The 20,546-nt window shown below is 37.3% G+C and overlaps 1 protein-coding gene and 1 long non-coding RNA gene across 2 annotated transcripts in view; one reads left to right on the top strand and one right to left on the bottom strand.

Moving 5' to 3' along the window:
- Positions 1-20,546, top strand: part of TRMT44 (tRNA methyltransferase 44 homolog) — a 144,853-nt gene that overhangs the window by 80,877 nt on the left and 43,430 nt on the right. The gene's annotated exons all lie outside the window — the stretch shown is intronic.
- On the bottom strand, positions 14,758-16,492 carry LOC103093659 (uncharacterized). Its single transcript, XR_001623068.2, has 2 exons — positions 16,220-16,492; positions 14,758-14,923 (listed from the first exon to the last, which is right to left on the bottom strand). It is a non-coding gene; the product is annotated as an uncharacterized LOC103093659 (long non-coding RNA).

Genomic DNA, 20,546 nt, shown 5'->3' with positions numbered 1-20,546 from the left:
TCCAACCTCCAAATAGTATTGAACCCTATGTTTCTGTAACTATAGGGGATCAGATATATGATCTTTTGGTGGATACAGGAGCCAGTAAATCAGTTTTTCAAAGTCTTCCTAAAGACTGTAGAGCTGTTGGTATTATGGAAGTGATTGGAGCTACTGGAAAACTAGAGAGAGTAGCAAAACTACAACCTAAAATGATTAGGTCCACTGTCTATGGAGCATGCATTTCTTTGTATGCCTGAATGTCCAATGAACCTTCTCTGGAGGGACTTGCTTTGTAAATTGCAAGCAATAATTCAATGTACTGACACTGGGGATATATAATTACAACTCCCAGAAAAATCTTTGAAAGCTTTCCCATTGCTGTTCTTACATTCTGTCAGTGCAGAGAATGAGTTGAATTCCATCTAGCCTATTCCTGAGGATAAACCAGAAGATTTATGGGCAAAGTCTTCCAAAGATGTAGGCCTATTGAAATCAGCTACTCCAATAATAGTGAGAACCAAGGAAGGACCAGTTCATTGTGTTCCTCAATACCCTTTAAGTAAAGAAGCTATTGACAGAGTAAGACCTATTGAGTTCTTAATTCAACCAGGGATCTGTGTTTTTCAGATTATAATACTCCCATACTGCCAATAAAAAAAACAAAAGCTCCATCAAGATGGCAGAATTGTCTATAGATTCATCTGTAAATGATCATGTAATAAAGACTCATCCTATAGTACCAAGTCCACCTGCTATAGTCTCATCCATTCCAAGTCAAGCAAGATATTTCACCGTGGTAGATTTGTGTTCAGCATTTTTCTTGATACCAATTCATGAGGATTCTCAAAAGATCTTTGCTTTCACATGGGACAGTGCCCAGTGGACTTTCACTCAAATCTTCCACATGGTTTCTGTGATAGCCCAATCCAATTCTCTCAAATTTTGAACAGAGACCTTAAAACAATAACATTCAAGGAAAGTAAAATGGTAAAGTAAAATAGCGTCTCCATCTGCTAAAGTGTGTTTAAGAGATAGCAAGATTCTTTTGATTGAATTTCATAAACATGGACATAAAATCTCTAAAGCAAAACTTCAATGGGTTTTGCCTCATGTTGAATATCTTGGTTTTGTATTGTCAGAGGGTTCCAGAAGTATCACTAAGAAAAGAATAGCTTATATCTAGAAACTGAGTGCACCTAAGACCAAGAAGCAACTCAGAGCTGTTCTTGGAACAACTGGTTTTTGTAGACAATGGATACCTGGGAATAGTGAAATTACTAAATGTTTAATAGATCTAACCAGGAATACAGAACCAGAACCTCTGAAACTCAAACCTGAACATCTGCAAGCCTTAAGTAAGCTTAAGGAAGTGATTTTATCTGCACCAGCTCTTGGAATCCCAGACTATACTAAACCTTTTCAATTATTTGTGAATGAGACAAAAGGAATTACATCTGGTGTACTAACACAGACTTTAGGATAAAGTTATCGTCTAATTGGACACTATAGTTGTCAGCTAGATCCAATTGCTGCAGGTACAGTTTCTTGTTTAAGGGTTGTAGCTGCTGCAGCTGTGTTAGTTCAAAAGTCATCAGACTTAATTTTGGGATGTCCATTGACAGTATTTTGTTCACATCAAATGGAAGCACTAATGAGGAAATTTCGTACTCAAGCATATTCAGACCAATGAATATCTAAGTATGAAATTATACTTCTAGGTAGTGAAAACATCATGTTGAAATGGTGTAGTGTATTAAACCCAGCTACACTTCTTCCTGATTTGCCAAATAACGGTGAACCATTACATGAATGTTTAGAAGTAGTAGATCTAGTGGATATGCCAAGGATGGATTTAAAAGACACTCCAATCAAAAATCCAGATTTGGTTTTATTCACAGATGTTCTTCATATTTGTGTAATGGAATTAGATGTACAGGTACTTCAGTTGTTACAGAATTTGAGACACTGTGGTATGGATCATTACCTAGTAACCTTAGTGCTCAAAGTGCAGAGTTGATCGCTTTAAAGCAAGCATGTCTTCTGGCACTGGTAAAAGTGCTAATGTTTACACAGATTTATATTATGACTTTTCTGTTTGTCATGCTACAGGAAAGATCTGTAAACAATGAGGTTTTATTACTGTACCGAGAAAACCAATTGCTCATGCAGAAATAATAACCGAGTTTTTGGATGCTATCCAGAAGCCTAAACAGTTAGCAGTAATCCATTGTAGAAGTCATATTAATAAAAGAGATTCAGTTGCTAAAGGAAATCATAAAACTGATATAACTGCAAAATTTGCTGCTAGAAATGCCCCAAATGTATATTATGAACTTATCAACTATTGAATCTGATGATCTAGAAAAAGCTTATGTAGACTCAGAAATACAAAAATGGAAAGAGAAATTTGGAGCAAGAAAAGAACATGTTATATGGTTAACAACCATAAAGAGACAGTGGGTTGCTCCTGGAATAAGTATTGTAGCAAATAAGATCTGCTCAAGATGTTCTGTTTGCCAAAAATTCAACCAAGGAGCATTCAGACAGAAAGGTTTAGGTGGCAGACTTTTAGCATATTGTCCATTTGAGAGTCTGCAGATTGATTACATCAGCATGCCCCAAACTGGAAGATACAAGTTTTGCTTGGTATTTGTTGATAGCTTTGTGGTGAAAGTATTGATTAAGAAAATTATTCCTATATTTGGAGTACCATTAACAATAGACTCTGATAAAGGATCCCATTTCACTTAAGACATCCTGAAAAGAGTCTGAAAATCTAGGAACAATACCAAAATATCATGTGCCTTATTATCCACAAAGTTCAGGGCAAGCGAAGCACATAAATAAGGAAATAAAGACTATGGTGGGGAAGCTCTGTGCTGAAATTCATCTCAAATGGCCAGAGATTCTTCCCACAGCTTTGTTTTACCTACATACAAGGCCAAAAGCAGATTTGCATATATCATCCTATGAAATGCTCTTTGGATATGCTCCGCTACAAGCAAAAACTTGTAAGACAGTGTATACATCTGCCTTAGCAGGAGATTGTCAATTTGCTTCTTTCTTAAGTGCTTTACAACAAAGACTAAAAGAATTACATGGTATGTGAGTATTAATTCAAACTGGTCCTTTGGATTATTCTCTTCATAATTACAAACCAGGAGATATGGTATATGTAAAAAAATTTGCTAAAACATCAGCAACACAGGAAAGTTGGTTAGGTCCTTACACTATTGTGTTAGTTTCTCCATCTTCAGTAAAAGTTTTGGGTAGAGATTCCTGGTATCATTGTTCACGTATAAAATTAGCACATGGTATAAATAATGAAAATGTACAAATAATTGAAGAAGAAGAAAATGAAGAAGAGATTGCATAAAGATAGAATCATCAGTAAAATTGAGTTTGTAGTCAAAAAGATCAGTAAGGAGAGGACCATTCCTAGGGAAGAGGACAGAAGAGGGCAATGCAGAAGAAGAGCAGAATTCAGGAATTAATGGACATTGTTAAAAGACTGAAAATTTATAAATTTAAAAGACTGGGTGAAATTTCCAATGAAGAAGATTGGAGGATAAATGGACTAATGTTTTTATACTTTGGGGTAATGTATTATAGTAAATAATAACATAGCATTCATTCATATACAAACACAAATATATTTACTACTATGAAATTGCAGAAAGATATTCAAAGAAGAGGTGAGAAGAGAAAGAAAGTAGGGGTAAGTATGTTTCATACAACAGTAACATAACTCTTACATAACAGTAACACTGACATTAAAATAGCAAAACAACATGATATAGCAAAAGTAACAACATAATAAAACATAAACAAAACATAAACATGGTTAGGTTTCATTGAATCACTACTTAAATTTGTGAAACAATGTATACTTAGGGTACTAACAATGTTATGATTAGCTATAGATATGTTATTTACTAACAAAATGTAGTTACTTAGATTTAGTTTAGGTATAGAAATTATTTAAGAGAAGTATTTTGAAGATAGAGATTAGTTAGGTAAAATTAAGTAAGATAAGATGAGAAAATGAGATATTGACTTCTACTACATCACAAACAACATATGACATCACATATCAAACAAAATTATAAATATGTAAATATATGTCAATAGGATGTATAATTGGATTGTAAATTAATTGTATTATATAGTGTCTATATGTAAACTATGTGTAAATATGAAGTGTACATAAGTGTATATATGTGCATATGTACAGCATGCATATATTGTATGTATATTACATATATGTAAATTATGTGCATAGTTTACTAATATTTATTATTACATGTATTTGCATAAGTGATTTTAATGTTTGTTTTGATTTTCCGTGTAAAACTTATGCAATGTTGTGTTTATTGTAATTTTCAAAAAATTTTTCTTTAAGTTTAATGTTAATATATTGCAATAGTAGATGATTGCATGGAAATTATGTTCATCTTTTGTTTGATGTTATTTTGCTGTTTTGCTTTTGCTTCTGTTTGACATTTGTACTTGTTCATTTTAAAATTCCTTTTCCTTTTCCTTTTTTCTTGTTAAAATCCCTAGAATAGGTTAGTGTTAGTTAGAGTAAGATAGTTGAGTGTAAGTTGTTTGTTATTTTGGGTAGATTTCTTAGTTTAGATAACTCATAAGTATTTTAGATTGTGCACAAATTCAAAAATAGTGTTTCCAACATGATTTTTGGTTCGTGCAAAAGGGGGGAATGTGAAAAAGGATGAAAGGTTTGCAAAAACTGTTGTAAAAACTGAGAGATGCAAACCTTAGAGATTGATTGACAGGAGCATGTGACTTAGGGTCACATGGGAGCCTGAGCCTTGGGATCTGGCAAAATTCTATTGTCCAAGGGTTTTCATCTCATAGTCTGCTCTCCTGGAAGGACATAAGTTTTGAAGAGGATTTTCCCTGTGACCAGCAGAGGAAAGAGGTTTTGGATCTGGCTGCAGGCAGCATCAGTGAGGAGATCTCTGGACCTACTTGGACATCTACCAACTTGAGATCCTGGCCCTATTTGAACTGGACTCCTGGTGTGAGACTTGGATATAGGGAAGTTAATGTTTAGTTTAGTAATATAGTTTAGTTAGTTGTAGATATTAGCTTTTCAATTAATTATATGTATAAGTTTATTCCTAAACCCTTATTCCTTCCTACCCTTCCCAAACAATAAACCAGAATTTATTGATATGTTTCCTCTTGTTTTTTTTTCTGCACCCCAAATCCTACCATAATACCACATGATATTAATGAGACTCAGTATCTGTTAATTGAGGAAATATATTACAACTTCTGGGACTCATGGGACTTTTTGTGACCCCTTTCCCCCAATGGCCAGTGATCTCTCACTTCCAAATCATCTAGCATTTTTGCATCTATTTTGTATATACAGGTATGTATCCCACATTGTGACTATCCTCATTGTGGTTTTGATATATCATGGGTTAGCCTAAGAAATTAAATGTAAATTTTTTTTTCAGTTTTGTGGAAGCCACAGATGACATGTGAAAGTCAACAGATAACACAGAAATTTAGAAACTTAGAAATGCATAAAATATGTGCATAGTATTATATAATATCAATATAGTTTATCTTTTAACATCATAAACATACACAATTTCTTTTCTAGAAGTTAAAATAAATTAAAAGTTAAAGTTTGTGAACAGAATCCAAAAGCTAGTAGATGATACACAAAGGCTAGAAATATTAACATTGTCTTGCATATAGCCTATGGCCAAATACTTAACTCAAATTTTGCATAAAAATGCCCCATAAAAGAAAAAGAAAAACATTAGACTTCTTCTCTGGTATGGAGTGTCAAAATTTTTAGGCAGATTTTCCAGATTGTGGAGGTGCACTCCTCATCCCCATGATGTGGAAGAGACTGTACTTATCTGTGTACATATTTTCTCCCTCAATAGAATATTAGCTCCTTGAGAGCTAGCACTGTTTTATTTTTGTTTTTGTCTCTATAATACCCCAATTCAGTGTCAAGTACATAGTGAAACTTAATAAATACTTATTGCTTGATTAAGTGATTTTAGATGATTTCATATTTTAATAACGATATCTGATACATAGAATTTCAAGGTTTATAAACCACTTTTCACACATCACATAATTTGAGTCTTGCAAGTAAGTCATGAAGATACCATTATTTCCATTTTCTAGATGGGGAATCAGAGCCTCAGAGAGGTGAAGTAACTTGCCTGTGGTCACATAGATAATGAGTGTCTGAGATTGGTTTTGAACTCTGGTATCTTCTGATTTCAGATTCAGAATTCTTTCCATTATATCATGCTTTGAATTATTTTATCACCTACATTGATTTGAAAATCACCAATACCAGCTTGTAAGCCTGTAGGCCTACAGAAGCTAAGTTTGTTTATTTATTATACTGAATCCTTTAATGAGATGAAATCCTTGGAATAATTCTGCTTATCCTCCTATAAAGGGTCTCAGAGCCCTACATTGACCAACACTGGGGTTATAGAAAGAACACTAGATTTAGTGCCAGAAGATCTGGGTCCTGCAGCTTATTAGCTGTGTGACCTTGGACAAATGTCTGTACCTCTCTCTGAATTTCTGTTTCTTCATATGTAAAATGAATGGATTAGATTGCTAGGGTGCTCTAAGGTGTCTTCCAGATCTTCCATTGTCTCTTAGAATCTCTGGCTTTCTTCTTGACTCAGTGGAAGCACCATCTTCTACAGGGATCCAGGCTGAGTCCCTCTGGCTACTCATGCCTACTTCCCTCTGAGATGACCTTATCTGCCTTTTTTATTTTTTGGGGGGGGTATCCCTTACTTTCTGTCTTAGAATTGTTGTTAAGTATCAGCTTCAAGGAAGAAGAGCAGTAAGGGCTAGGCAATGGGGACTAAGTGACTTGCCCAGGGTCATCCAACTACAAAGTGTCTGAGGCCAGATTTGAACCTAGGACTTCCCATCTTCAGGGTTGGCTCTCTATCCACTGAGCTACCAATGACATTAGTAGCCCTGGGCTCAGAGTACAGTGAGTTCAGCTATGACTGATCAGGCCAGTACATACTCAGAATACTCTACCACAAGTTTGGCACTCATAGCCAGTTAGAACTCTTGGGATGGAAATGTCTCATGCTTCCTTTGTGCTACAGCCCACCAGGCCACAAAAGTCCAACTGGAAGGGGATGCCAATTTGAACTAGAGCAGTGACAGTGGGAATAGAGAGGATGGGATGGATGTAGAAGGAGCAGGACATGGGAATTAATTAGAAATGAGAGGGGAGGGAGTGGGAAGAGTCAAGGATTATGCCAAGATTTTGGTTGTGAATGACTGGGTGAAAGGAGGTGCCATGGACAGAAATATTAAATGAGGGTGAGAAGGTTTAGGGGGTCAGATAATGAGTTCATCCTGATGGCCATTTCTTGCTGTAAGGTTTGAAGAAATCAAACCTCCTAACTCCAGAGACACATCATAGCCCTAGAATAAGACAGGTAAGGACAGCTGCATCTCCTCTGAGAAAACATAGTGGAAGCTTTAGTGAATGAGTGACTCCCAAGACAGGCTGTATGCCTGGCTACTTGACAGGTAGGGGACCCTTCCTGTCTCACTGTGGCTTCCCCAGGAAGCAGAAAATTTTCTGACGACTGGCTCTGAAACAGTTCTCTCTCTCAAGTTCTTACACTGGAGCTAGGTGTCCCCTTTGGAAGGGAAGTGAGGAAATCAACAATCACCTCCCCTGGGGAAGTCAGTGAAGATGTTTCAGGTCAGCTGGTCAGACTTGGTCTCTGCAAGGGGTGGGACACATCAAAAAGAAGCCACCACAGATCTAAACATTAATTATGGAATCCAGCTGGACCAACCCAGAGCTTACTTCTGTTGGATAGATTTGTGGCTGTATATAATATGTTTTTCCTTGTTCAGTTCTTTCTGTTGCATCCAACTCTTTATGGCTTCATTTTTGAGGTTTTCTTGGCATGAAGTGGTTGGGCATTTCCTTCTTCATCTCATTTTACTGATGAGGGAACTGAGACAAATAAGGTTAAGTGACTTGCCCAGAGTCACACAGCCAGCAAGTTTCTGAGGCCAGATTTGAACGCAGGAAGATAACTCCAAATCTGGCTCTCTATCCGCTATCTATCTATACCACATACCTGTCCCATCACGTTCTCTAGATGAATACATTTGCAAAATGAGCCCAAGTATCTTGTCTAGAGAGATATTTAGGATAGGGCAGATTTATGGGCCACTTAGAGCAGTCACAGGATCATTGGATGGATGGATAGATAGATAGATAGATAGATAGATAGATAGATAGATAGATAGATTGAGAGAGAGAGAGAGACAGACAGACAGACAGACAGACACAGACAGACAAATAGACAGACAGCGTAGATAGATAGAGAGATAGACAGATAGGTACATAGATTGGTAGGTAGATGGATGGATTGATGGAAGGAAGAAGGAAGGTAAGGAGGGATAGAGAGAAGATAGAAATGTGGATATAGATAAGTATACTGGTAAATGGGTAGGTAAAACATATATTAAAGCACACTTACTATGTGTTTGGCATTGTGATAACTTTTGAGGTTACTAAGAAAATAAGATAGTCCTTGCCTTCAAAGAGCTTTGTGGGGGAGGAGGAGAAGTAGAGGATTTGGAAAGGGAAAGAAGAGACAAGGTAGCAGAGATAGGGGTAGAACAAACTAGAAACTGAGCTAGAAATGAAGGATCACAAATATAGATCTGGAAGGGACCTTAGAGATGATCTGCTACAATCTCTTGCCAGAACTGAACATCCCCTGGTTGGAACTGAGCAACAAATGTGTTCAAAGATTATTTGGAACTGGGACCCCTGGGTGTTTACATTTGCAAAAGTACATTTCAATTCTTTGGTTATAAGATCAATAAATTACAGTAAAATAAGTTCTATGAGTGTGTCATGCTGTTTTCCTTTCAATCAGTAAGTGAATAATGACAACACTTTTGGTTCTTTGGCTTCAAAGCCTAACTCAAAAAGCCAGTGATGGGGGAAGGGACTGTAGAGAGATCCACAAGACTGATCCTCTCATTTTATGTGAGGGAATGGTCCCAAGAGGGTGAGTGCTTTTTTCAAGGTTAAAATAGCTCATTTGGAACTGGAACTCAAATCTCCTAATTCCCAGCCCATGAACTTTGCACAGTGTGGAAAATATGACATACATCTGACTTTTCTGTGTCACCCTCTCTGTGAAGCCTGTCGAAATCTTCCCCCTTCTCATCCTCCCATCCCAAACCTTATACCCTTGAGGAAGTTCCAGATCTGAGATTCCATGTATAGAGATTAGATCTGTGATTTCCTCCCAGATGAAAAGCAAGAGAAAAAACATGGAGGGGGAAAAGAACAGAGAGCAAAAAGAAGTACATTTTGGCAGGGCCATTTATATTTAGAATGGTATAATATGAGCTAAATCTGGAAGGGTAGGGAAAAGCTACACTGTTATCAGCTTCCACTGCCCGATGAAGGACTTGGCATTCTACTGAGTATGCTATAGGGAGCCATTTCAGGCTTTTGAGCATTGAACCAATCTGAACTGATAAATCCCTGTGAACTTCTGTAACTACAGTGGATGCATGAAATTTATCAGGATGCATGTTTCCTCCAAAACAGCACATTGTTGAAATCCAGTTATCAAAATATTTAGTAAACAAGATCATGAACTTCTCTCCTTTTGTGTGGACCTAGCTATCTTTCCTTCCCTAAATCCTCCATAGGAAGTTTACTTTATGAAATGAAATTACTCTGTATTGCTTTTGTTCAAAGCTTGCATTTATTCTTGTTTAGTATGTTCTTGTATTGTATGTTACATCTATGTTGTTCCCTTTCAGCAGACTGGAAGCTTCTTGAGGGCAAGGATTGTTCCATTTTTTGCTCTTTCTTTTTATTTCTAATACCTTGCCTCACAGCTGATGTAGCAGGCACTCAATAAAGACTTGTTGGCTTAAATAGAGGATCCATCTCACAAACTGAGGGACTTTCTCCTGGTCTTTTAACATTTCATGAATAGAATTGCAACAATTAGGTTCAGGTGCACTGAGCTGTCTCATAGCAAAAATGCAGTCAAGATACTCAAAGCAACTCTTTACTTCTCCACCCCACCTTGCCTTTTTAAAAAAGATTTCTGTTCTATTTATTTACGCTAGTTTGAGATGATATTCACAGCATTTTCTCAATTTGGCCAAGAGTCAAAAAATTGTGTTTAAACTTTGGAATATATCCACAGAGATGGGAGACTCTTCCCCAAGGGTGACCCCTCTACCTGCTTGGGAGATTCTGAGATTGGAATCATGAACTTTGATTTGGAAATACTAGATTCAATGAGTGATCTCTTCCCTTCCCTCCACAACTGTGGATTCCTAGTATGATCTGCCTAGGTGTTATCTAGATTTGCTACCAAACTAGCCCACTTTCATTTTTCAACCCTACATTCATTTCTCAGGTGATATTCCTTATTCTCTTTCTTGAGTACAAGTCAATGCCCATAATTCACTTGCCCTGCAATTTGATTCTTTGAAGACATCAAAGGTGTTTTGTGACTTTAGCCATACATCATTACCCAGAGAAGACTGCTTTGGAAAAGACAGGATTTTCTTTTATGGAATAGTTTTGAATCCCCGAAAATGTTACTCAATTTCCCAAATATAATCCACTCTGCTTCTTTCTTTCTAGGTCTTTTCCTTTTATTTAGCTGTCAGTCCTTCTCATTTTCCAATTACAGTGCCAAAGTAAGGTATACGGTATATCCTGAAGATATCCTGAAGAAAAATGCCTTCTCATTTTTATACTAAAGCCTGGGCAATAGGAACTTTTTTTTTTTTTGCTTTAAATCCTTACTTTATATCTTTGAATCAATGCTCTGTATTGGTTCCAAGGCAGAAGAATATTAAGGGCTAGGCAATTTGAATTAAGTGACTGGCCCAGGGTCACTCAGTGAGGAAGTGTCTGAGGTCATATTTGAACCTAGGACCTCCCATCTCTAGACCTGGCTCCTGATCCATTGAACAATCTAGCTGTCCGAATAGGAACTTTTAATGAAGCTTCCCTTCCTCCCTTTCCTCCAATCTGAAGCGTTACGTTAAATTCTTTTGAGTGCTTCTGATCTTACTGAAGAAATTCTGTAGTATTTTGGGACTTGGTACAATTAGCAGGGGATCTACAACAAGGAGCATCTGGAGGACCTCAACATCAACAGGGAATTCTAAATAGTGTGAGAAGACCATTGAATTCTGAGCCAGAATTCTGAATTCAAATCCTGCCTCTGACCCTTATTAATGGTGTGACCTCGAGCAAGTCATGTAACAACTCTTAGCTTTGGTTTCCTCTCTGTAATATTAGGGGGTTAGATTAGTCAATATATAAAGTGCTTCTGGCTCTAGATCTGTGATCATATAATTCTCTCTTTCATCCAGAATTTGTGCAATGGCTGGCACATATTAAGTACTTAATAAATGTTTATTGATTGATTGATTTAGAATATGAATAGGAAATTCTCCTAGAAAATGGTGAATACCTCTGATGAGTCTGTTTGGCCTTTTTGCATGATGCTGAATAATTAGAGGGCCTTTGAGCTAAGTTAGCACCATTGTGGCAGCTAATAGAGAATTTTTTATTACCTTCATCCATGATTGAAAGACTTCTTACTAGAGGAGAGTTTTTAAAGCTGTTTTGCTCTACCAAATCAAGTACATTAAAAAATAATCAGCAAACAAGAAGTGCAGTGCAATTATGTGTTTTCTACTCATTTCAGTTGATTCTGTGACTGAAAATGTGGAATGCTGTAGAAAATCTTTTGGGAAAGTCTGCCTAAAAGCATGGTAAAGCATGAAATGGTAAACTAGAAACATGGCCATTATTCTGATTTTGTTTTGCTGGGCTCTATTTCTGCATGAGGGGGTGGGTACAGTACACTATTGTTTAGAGGCAATAGCCATTAGTGGGAAGTGAAAATAATGTGTTTTTAAAAGTAAAGAACATCAATGAAACAAAAAAAGAAAATTAGTTTATACTCCTTTCTTGGTATTTTTTTTTAAGGAACAATTTACTCACTATGTGTATATATGCTATTCTTATAAAGGTTTTATAGGTTTTTTTCTCCACCATTTATTATCTTCTTGGATGAAATATTTTTAAAAAATCAGACCTTCAATGCTATCAGAGCGCTTTCATCCTTAGCACAGATTTCTTTTGTGTGTGTTTTGTTGGATCTGATCCAGATTCTTCTCACATTTTCAAGTCAAGTCAACAAGCATTTATAAAAAGCTTACTATGTTTCAGGTACTAGGCCTTAAATTTTTTTTTTAAGGTTTCATTTCCACTTCCTGATAGTACATTAAGTACAAAATACTAAGAGGTGTTAGAATCCAAACAATGGTAGATTTACTGTCATCAATAATCCAAATAGATCGATTCAATGAAATGCAACGAGTATGATTAGGCACCTGCTATGTGCAAAGCACTGGGCTACCATGCCTAGTATAGCAAGACAAAGTCCTCTGCTGAAATGTTGATAGACCTGCTCCATTACAATCCTGGGTGGAAGGGATTTCCCCTATATTTAATATATCATGGGACTTTCCATGGATGCTTGTGACATTGGGATGGAGGCCCCCCTTCTATAAAGTCATGTCAGTTCCCTTCAAGTTATGTCGACTAAGCCAAAGTCAGATATAGGACTCCTGGGGAAAAAAGACTCTGTTTTTAATAGTCATCAAACCATGAACTATCACTGGAACTATGACTGGCAATTTCTGATGACTGTTTATTAGTAAGTAATGGATCACTATTTCCACTGATTAGAACTAAAACAAGGATAACATTATTGATTTAAGATGGATGGGGTCTACTAAAATAGGGTAGGTATTTTTCACAAGTTACAGCCCTGAAATATGAATGCAGGTTCTTTGACCCCCAAAGCCAATCATTTCCTCTAGCAGTGATCTAAGTATTCACCAGAGGAATGGACTCCACAATGAAGACCTTCTTGAACTTTCGGATGGAAATTGCAATTTTGCATTCAGCTATAATGGGGCTGAATTATTAAAATCTAGGCCTTTTTGTCATTGAGTATGTGGAAGGTAATACCCCCTGATTTTCCCATAAACACTAAAAGCCTTTGGGAACGAGAAGTAAAAATACTCATCGCTGGGAAGATAGGACGTACAATTTCTCAGTCTGAAAGACTATTTCTGATAATGATTGAAAATGGAATGTTGATACTGTGCGTGTGATGTGTTTTTGTTCAGGCTAATCCCTGAGCATAGGGTTGTTTTTTTTTTTTCTAAGGGTGGCTCAAATCCCACCTGCTTCTGCCCGTATTGATTTTCCCTCATCTGAATTGGATTTGGAGGCAGAATTAAATTCATTTCTATGAACATTTAAGTCCCTCCAGTGTACAAAGGTCTGGGGCTCAGCATCTAGTTACAAAGATGAAAAACTGAAATAGACTCTGCCTTCAGGTAGCCTACACTCTAAAGGCATGAAGTCAGAGAGCTAGGGTGCACACTCAAATTTTGTGCTGTGTGACCGAATGCAGAGGGCAAAAAAGAGTTCCAGATTAAATGTTCTAGGACAATTTGAAGAGGAAGGCAGGTTCTAGGTTCTGCTGTGTGACTTTGCACATGGTAACCAATTTCTTTCTGAACTTTAGTCTATGCAACTGTAAAAGGAGATTATGATACTTTCCCTCTTCTCTCCCCCAAAGTGTGAGGTTCAAAAGAGATTATAGATATAAAGCATGATTCAAATGAAAGGTATTAGTGTTATTATTAATATTTAGTCATTAATACTAGACTGTTGTTATTGAATTATTTCTCATGCTTAAAAGCTATCCAACCATGCTGTAAGGGCCTTAATGACAAGAAATATTGCCCCTATGAGAGTCTGAAGTAGGAATACTTTTTTTAAATGCACTAAATAAAATACATAGAATCATAAAGCAAACCAATTTTATCCTGAAATTCAGTATCTTCTAGATCCCTCAAAGCACCTAACACAGGGTTGGATATAAAAGATCATAATATTTAGAGGTAGAAAGGAATTTAGAGTCATATTTCCACATAGGTGGAAACTGCCCTACAGAGGAGATGGTATTTGCCAAAGTGACATAGATAGTGAAGAACTGAACTGGGTTTCAATCTCAGGTCTTCTGACTCTAACTGAAGGACTCTTTCTGCTAATATGCTCTGCTAATATGATCCCAAGTGAAGAACCTCCAAGAACCCCTTCACTTGAGATTTGTGAACTTGTTTACATTTTTTTTAATAATTGGATTTTAGTATAATTGACTTACTTTGTAATCCTATGTATTTTATTCAGTGCATTTAAAAATTATTCTGAGAAGGGGTCATTCATAGTTCATGGGGCCATGACACAAAATATTTGCCATGATGAGGGGTTGACACATTATGGCCTGAGTGCCAAATGCTGGCTATTATTTGTTTCTGTATGGCTAATGGTGATTTTTATATTTATAAATAAGGTATTAAATAATGCAAAAAATATCGTTAGTTCAGACTATACAAAACTAGGTGGTGGGCCAGTTTTAGTCCTTGGACCACAGCTTTCTAATTCCTGGTACAGAGTCTTTTACTGTACTTGATATCCAATCTGAAACACCGCGATTGTGGTATAGCTCGGGCACGTCAACTCTTCAGGCTTTAGTTGTTCCATTTTTAGATCTTTAAAAAAACTATCAGTAGAAATGTGACTTGAACCTTAAATTTTTCAACTTAATGCACATCAGTCAGTCAGGCGATCTATAAGCATTTATTACAGGTTTAGTATGTGTCAGGCACTGTGGCAAGTTCTATGGATACTAAGAAATCCAAAAATGTATTGCTTGTCCTCTTGGAGTTTTCCTTCCAGTGGTCTCCAGGTCCTGCCAGCTGCTCTGTTCCCATTGGGCAGTTTTGGCCTCTGAAATGGCATGATATATTACCCCTGAGTAATTATGGTCGATTCTAGTCATTACATGCTAAGAATATTGAAACCTTGAAGCTATGTCACATGTAAACCTTGAAATTTCTCAGACTTGTGAATGTTAAAAATTTCCCCATTGGACTGGGAACATTCCCCATTTTGATGAGAAAACTCCTTGCTATGGGAGGACCTCTACTCCACCCATACTTAAGACTGCTTTAGGGGAGAAAACTCCTTGCTAAACAATGAAAGTACTTGGTTCCATGCTTATGATGAGGCAGGGAGTTCTTTGAGCCATGCCTGTTTTTTAGAATTGATAAAATGAGATGCTAGGTACCTAAAAGGGTCAGGAAAGTTTTCTCTTAATGAGATTAGTTGACTCAGCTGTGTTTTCACTGGTTCAGACTTACTGAGGAGATTTGTCGACTTAGCAAGAATTCAGATGGGCAGTCCTTTGGAAAATGTCTACAGTGATTGGTAGATGTAAGGACTTAGGGGAGGTGACATAGGAGAAAAACCTCCTATATAAGAAGCAGAATCTATTGAGGAAGGATTGATTCTGAAACATTCATATGGAGGAGGGAGTTGGTGAAAGCAGCTGAGATGATGCTGGCCTGGTGTCACTAGAATCCTTGTTTAGGCAGACCTTGTGGTGAGTGTTAAAAGACTGACTGACTGATCTCTCTCTCTTAAGACTTAGGTCTAGGCCATGTTGGCTTAAGGCCCTTCATACTTATTTCCTTTTTTCTCTCTTTCTCTCTTTTCTTTAATTCCACATTTGTATTAATTAAAATCTCTATAAAACCCAGTTGACTTGGGTATTTGAATAATTGGGAATATTTTCCTGTTGACCACCTTATATTTGATTTAAAACCAAGACACTGTAGTGAAACATATTTTCTGTGGTCAAATTTACTCACCCTCTCTTATATCTATCACAATTTATATCTTCCACTATTTTAATCACTACAGTTTAAGACCTCAACCATTTTAAATCTAACACACATGAGCATCATTGTGAGGATGAGGGGATAAATAAAAGAAGTCTTAGGAGGGACATGATGATTATTATCTTTATCATAGAGAAAAGCTAAACTTATTTATTCCATGTGGCTCCAAAAGATAGAACTAGAAGCAATGTGTGTAGGAGTTATATGAAGGTAAAGTAGAAAGAGGACTAGATCTGGAATCAGGAGACTTAGGCTTACTCCAGTCCCTTCCATCTTTAAATCCCATGATTTCAGCTCAGATATTCCTAACAGTCAATGTTGGTCAACAATGGAACATTCTTACCTGGGAGGTGATGAGTTCACTATTATTAGAAGTGTTCCATCAGAGACCAGATGTCCATTTGTCTGGAATGTTCCAGTAGAGATCATTCTACTGAATGAAAAACTGGACTAGATCTCCTCTATGATGTCTTCTGATATTCTAAGAGACCACCTAAACTTCATAAAGAAAAGAGAACATGAGAAAGGGAGACCAGAAACTGTATTCATTTTCATATATCTGGTCCAGGGGAAGATTAAGCTCTATCTATGAATTTAAATGAAGAGCTGATCAGATCTTAGTGATGATTTCTCTTTCTTACAGATGAGGAAATCAAGGTTTAGAGAGGGAAAGCAACCCTAAATTACACAGAGAATCCCTGGAAAAAGCTTGGGTAAAAGTTGGATTTCCTGACTCTCAATCTTTTGCTCTTTCCCCTATTCTGTTGCTACATCTGTCCTAGCCAGCAGCTGTAAATTTCCACTCTTCAGTTTAATTATAGGCTTAGTGATTTTTAATCAAAGCAGACCTAAGACAAAGCAATTCTGGCTGAGATCTTGGATCTTCTTCCCTCACCTTCCCTTCTTCAGACATTCATTATGTTACATTGATACGAGGATTAAATGATGTACTGTGCCAGTGATTTGAAAATTAGAGGCTCTTTGCCAGAACTAGAGGTGCAGAGGATTGAATTTATTGCCCTTACAGGAGGGAGTAGGAAGCATGGAATAATGAATTGAGTATTACTCTGGAATCAGGAAGAGCTGGATTCTAGCACTAGTTATGTGATCTGGGGCAAGTCACTTAAACTCTCTGAGTCTAAATATAAAACAAGAGGGTCTGATCTGATGATCCCTTGGGCCCTCTGGCTCTCAATCTTTGGTCCTATTTTCTTATAACTCAGAAAATTAGTGGGCAGTAGAGAAGAGAATGGCCTTCTCATAGATTATTACAACTGGAAGACAACATAAACATTATCTAATTGCTCCCTTTCTGGGTTTGTCTCATATTTCACCTCTTATCTTACTTTACTTTCCAGAAAACCATATTATTCTTTGACTCCTGGTTAAGCCCTGAATTTTCTTGTATCAAAGATCATGTTATGCTTAAATCTACAATGACTGGGTATCAGAAGCCCTTGATTTCCATTCTAAACCTGTTGTCACTAAACATACATACTGTGTGACTTTGGAGCAGATTCAGTTGACTATCTAAGTCTTAGTTTTTCATGCATAAAATGGAGGTTGGATAATGATTTGCAAGTTTTCCTCTAGTGTTGATTCCATGATTAAAAATACCCCAACAACCCTTACTTTGAACAGAAAGATCAAACATGAAAGACAATTCATATGAACATGTTGGACTCCATGATGATATCCTATGTGATACAGGAAGGGTGAGGAGGGTTTGGGACACGAGTGGATAGGATCTTTTATTTGGATATGAAGAAAAGCAAGTGAAACATATAGGGACTTGTGATTTTATTTGTGTAATATCTTCTTTTTCTTTAAATATGGAAATGTTTGTTTTGTTTGGATTTGTAAGCATTTGGAATAAGGAAAGAAAATCCTCACCTTTTGTCTTAGAATGGATGCTACATATTGGTTCTAAGGCAGAAGAGAGATAAGGGCTAGGAAACTGAGGTTAAGTGACTTGCTCAGGGTCACATAGCTAGTGAACTCATAAAGATGAGTCTTGTAAGATTAAAATTAATATCCAATAATTCCAAGTATTATTTTTATAATATTTATTAATATTACTTGAAGCAGAGGAAATAGAAAGAACCTGAGTAAAGAGAAGTTTTTCCTGACCACAGTAGCGGGAGAAGAGAGAGCAAGAGGGCAGGGTTACAGAAACTTTATCTCCAGAATGTAAGGAGGTAACATAAGGACAAATGTGGGGTTCTGCAAAACAGAGTCTTGGGGTACAAACTTCTAATTACACAGTCTTTATGACTATGCCTAGCACTCTCTCCATTGTGCTACCTAGCTGCCCAGAACTACCTTATCCCTGCTTATTCATTTCAATAGTAAAATAACACCAAACTAAACAAACAAACAAAAAAGAACCCTAGATGGGGTTGGGGGTCCCTTCTGGAGTACTCTAGTATGGACTCAGCCCCTTTCTTTAACTAACACATCTTCTCTGTCCTTCAGCTCTTTTCTGGAAATTTCAGTAACTTAGGTTGGAAACTCCCAGACTTAATGCTTATACTGCCAGATGTCACCATCTATTCCCTAGAGAAGGAGTTCTTAACTTCTTTTTGTGTCCCAGACCTTTTTGGTAGTCAATCTCGAAAAGCCTTTGGACCCCTTCTCAGAAGAAAATTTTAAACACATGAAATAAAATCCATAGGATTACAAAGGAAGCCAATTTTATTGAAATATATATATCAAGATCTTATAAAAATTCTCAAACCTCAAATTAAGACCTTGCCCAACCATTTTCCTCCCTGTAGCATCAGGAAGAAGGCACCAGTCAGACAGTCTGAGTGAACATCTTTCCCCTTCTTATATATCTCATTGGCCTGGGAGGTTGTATTGCTCTGGTATAGAGGAAATAAATAACCCAAACTTTCTAGACATCAATTAGGAAGAATGATGAGTGCTTGGTAGAGGCTGAATGTGGCAAGTCTGAGAATATCCTCTCCTATGACCATCACTGACCTCCTTTTTTTTGACAATGTACTAAAGAGGTGCTCTGGACAGCTCAATAACACAGCAGATATGGTGCCAGGCTCAGAGTCAGGAAGACTCATCTTCCTGAGTTCATATCTTGCCCCAGATACTTACTAGCTGTGTGTGCCCTTGGACAGATCACTCAACCTTGTTTGTCTCAGTTTCCTCAACCATCAAATGAGCTGGGGAAAAAAATGGCAAAGAACTCCAGTATCTTTGCCAAGAAAATTCCAAAATGAAGTCACGGAGAGTAGGACATGACTGAAAAATGACTGAACCCCCAAACAACAAAAGGTGCCCTCACATCTATACCTCCCTGGACACTCCCCCATCCCTGCAGCATGTCCTTGATCTCCCTCAACCCCTCTATCGTGTTTGATTTTCTTTTACATCAGTAAAAATTTTAACCAAGGCCTCTTGTTTTACTCAGTGCTGGTTGGCTTATTTTGTGAAGACCCCTCCCAATTCCCAGGCCTGCTGTTACAGACTGGAGAAAACATAAATTTAGTCTTTTTTTTTTTTCTGGAGAGTCAGATAACGAGAACTATGTACATTAGATATTTCTAAAGCCAAGATGGAAAACTTTCCAATTGCTCATCTGTATTTCCTGCAGCTGATGTGGAGGCCTCCAAACCTGAGCACAGCTGTGTGATTTGACAGCTTAATCACAAGCACAAGGTAGTCTCCCTCCTGAATTATGCAATTGCCGCAATAGGGGGCCCTCCAGCTTGCCAGAACGACCATCAGGAGCGGCTTCATTTCTCCAGATCACCACTACAGGACAGAGGCTCATCATTTTGTATGCAGAGCCTTCCCCTGGACAGCTGTACAGCTCTCCCCAGGAACCCAGAGACAGAGACAACTTGGGCATAAAAACCCCAACAAAAAGGCCATTTCTCTTCATGCCGGGGCTCCCAAGCCCAAAGCAAGGTGTTTTCAGAAAGCTGTTGACTTCTCTTCCAAGCCTTTTAGCTTGCCTTTGGCTCAAGGTTCCACCTGGGAAGTAGATTCCCTATATCCAAAGTATTACAATAAATTCACAAGAGTTCAAACCTGGTAAATCTACAAAAAAGTCTACAAATAAAGATGTCCAGGATCCGATGGGGTCATTTCATCCATCTAGAAGCATAACTTTCCACTGTCAACAAGACATGATAATCGCAAATTGTTATGTCTGTAAGCGATGCAGTCTGTTAACCAAAAAAGGGTGATAAGTAAAAGTGAGATGAGCCAAGTTATTAAAAGTATCTCTGTGACCTTGGGCAAATCACTTCTCTCTCTGGCCCTCATTTTTTTTTATTCTGTAAAATATTGATGAAAGATGAGGAGCTAAGATCTTCCAGAAGGAAATTGGCTTGGGGGACAACAGAGGGAAATTGGATTGTAAAATGGGGGGATTGTAAGAGATAATCTCTTCGAACATTCTTTGTTATGTCTTTTTCAGCTCTTATGTTTATGTTTATGTTGTTAGGTCCCTTCCCATTGTGATATCTGGTGTTGCGTGTGTGACTCCATAATATATGTATGTGTATACTTATATGTGTGGGCATATATGTGTATATATAAATAAAGATATTGCAGTATTTATATACATAGAGAAAGAGGAAAGGAAAGAAGGGAAGGGAGAGGAAGAGAAAAGGAAGGGAGGGAAAGAGAGAGGGGGAGAGAGAGAG

Source organism: Monodelphis domestica, chromosome 6 (genome assembly GCF_027887165.1).
Source record: "Monodelphis domestica isolate mMonDom1 chromosome 6, mMonDom1.pri, whole genome shotgun sequence".
Taxonomy (NCBI): Eukaryota; Metazoa; Chordata; class Mammalia; order Didelphimorphia; family Didelphidae; genus Monodelphis; species Monodelphis domestica.
This window is presented reverse-complemented; position numbering and strand designations above follow the sequence as displayed.